Below are 2,874 nucleotides of genomic sequence, written 5' to 3' on the forward strand. Positions count from 1 at the left end.
GCGGTACAGTGAGGTGCTGAGGTGATGGAGATGCGTGTGTCCAAGAATGCCACCAATTCCAGAGAATAGTCCATGGTGAGGCTGATGATGGGATGGTACTTAGATTTTGCATGTGGTTGCATGGGTGTATGATTGTTAATGTTATAACAATTTTGTAAATGTAAGTTTGATATGGTTTATTTGCAATTCACTGTCCTTAAGGCTCTGCCCTCCACCTCCCACCCAGAATTCTGCATGTGCAGGGAAGTCCTTGTGAGCCACATGCAAAGAGCCTCTCATACACACAGTCTTCACCCTTCACATGCTCATCTGTTCCAATTCCTTAGCATTGTATGTACAACATGCTGCAGTCCCCTTCAGTTGTCCAATTGAATAGCGGCACAGTGCTTGGGACCCGGGTTCAATTCCCAGCTTGGGTCACTGTGTGTGCTGTTTGCATGTTCTCCCCATGTCTGCGTAGGTTTCCTCCAGACAGTCTGGTTTCCTTCCACAGCCCAAAGATGTGTAGGTTGTTATGTGAATTAACCATATGAAATTGTCCCTCAGTGTACCTGAACAAGTGCCAGAATGTGTGGCTAGGGGATTTTCACAGTAATTTCATTGCGGTGCTAATGTAAGACTACTTGTGAGTAATAAATAAACTTTTACTTTATTCTTTTTGAAATGACCTGCACACCTGCCCACTAGCAATGACCCAGTTCCTGCAATACTTCCACTGTTATGAGCAGCCATGGTTGTTGTAAACTTCAGCCAAATACCTTTACATCTCCTTCCGTGACCACTACCCTCCCACCCATATAACCATTTATCCATTCAGATGTAACATCTGGCTTTTCAGTAGCCAATGCACACCCATCACCATCCATCCTATGCAGGCGAATATTGATATCTCTTACCTTCCCAAGGCACCCACTGCTATGACAGTAATATGCATCTACACATTTTGCTGACCCCTAATAATAATATGGATTTTCCCTTCCATATCCTTCACCTGTCATCACTAAACCCTCACTCTCCCTGCTCCCACTATCCTCTTTAGCTCTCACCCTCCCTACCACTCATTTCAAGTATGCCCCGCAAGATGCATCAATTGACAGCATAAAATCTTCCTTCTGAACCCCTTTCTGCCTATGCCTGTTTACACCTACACAACTGCTTCCCCCAACCTACTCTCAAACATAGCCTCTCCCACCCTCTCACTCCATACCCTCAACCATCCCACAACCCCTGCAGCATCTCTCATTCCCCTACACCACCACACCCACCCCTTCATTCCTCTCTTCCCCATCTAATGTCACCCCCAACCCAGACCATCAATACCTCCTGCAGCACCCACCTTCTGCAGTGAGAATATGCACACAATTGACACTCCACTCACCCACTGCTGCAAGTGATGTTCCAAGGCCCATGGCTGCTGGAAGCCTCCATTCCAATTTCTATATGTTGCCCCAAGCCTTCTTCAGCTAAGTGTTTATACCAAGTTGGTCCAGATGTGCTCTGGCCTGCTGTGAAATTCCACTGGCAGTGCAAATGTTTGGGTGAATGTTTTTTAGTGAGATACCCTTTTCCATCCCATTAACAAGGCACCAAATGGATTGATGCTAGATTCTAGTGGAAGTAGCGACCTACTATGATGGGCAGGAGCTAATGTGCTGTCATTTTACACCAGTAGGAAAAAGATGTTTCAATTCCCACCGCAATACACCCTCCCCCATTAAAGCTGCCATATGGGAGCTGAAAATTTCATCCATTAACTCAGTTTTCTCTGTCTACTGATGCTGCCATCCCTGCTGCGTATTTCTAGCATTTTCTGTCTTTTGGAGGAGGAGACTAGTACTAACGCTGAAATTTAGTTGTATTCGCAAGGAAAAACGAAGGGGACTTCATTATATTTCATCCTTTTGTATTTGAGCAAGGAATTCATAGTATAGAGATACTGGATGCCTGAAACGGAATGCTTTCCTATTTTTCAGCATTAACATCCCATACCCTAAATCTGGGCACAATTTGAATTTCATCTCATCTCAGTGACGGAAAATACATAAAACATATTTAACTTTGCTCAAAGCTACATTATACAAAAACCAATAATGCTTTTGAAGCTTTTTTAATACAATAGCACAGGCTAATAAAATGACATGTTCAGAACGTCAAGTCATAATTTGTCATCAAAACTGGGTGGCTATTTTCCCCCAAAAATGAGCATCTAAAGTGTATTAATTTTCAAAATTCAAATGTTAAAATAAAAATAGATTTGTGAAAAAGTGATTACATATCTTACTTCAACTGAAAGTTCACCATTGTCCAGTGATTTCAACAGACCCCAAATAAAATATTGAATGTAGGGCCTGTGGTCCATTTATAAAAGAAAAATTAGGCTAACCCACAAACAAAATGCAATAAAGATTAAAAGATTAAGCCTGAATGATTTGAACGGTACCGCTGGTTAGCTCACTTCAAATATTCACAAACATCTCAAATCAATATTTGACATAAGAGAACCACATAGTTTGTCAGAAGGTAACATACTTGTTTTGCACTTTTTAAAAATACAGTACTTGTTGACCATGTACTGCAATAAATCTTACATGTGACCCAACCTTTAGTGGAATCACACTTCTGTGGCACTTGAAAGCACATGCTCCATAAAGAGGAACTGGAATGTTACTGTAAAGTTACTGTTAACTGCTACTTTGAAATACTATAGTAAGACTGAATTATACAACACCACCTGCAGCAGCTATATAATTTACAAAGTTTTTCACAAAAATGAGCTACCTATTAATAGATATGAAAGGGAAGGTTGCTTGAATGTGTATTTTCTGGCTTTATTTTAAACAATGATATTGCATTCAAATTAACCAAAACCAAACA

Source organism: Carcharhinus amblyrhynchos, chromosome 1 (genome assembly GCF_965287045.1).
Source record: "Carcharhinus amblyrhynchos chromosome 1, sCarAmb.v2.hapA, whole genome shotgun sequence".
In the NCBI taxonomy this organism is placed as follows: domain Eukaryota; kingdom Metazoa; phylum Chordata; class Chondrichthyes; order Carcharhiniformes; family Carcharhinidae; genus Carcharhinus; species Carcharhinus amblyrhynchos.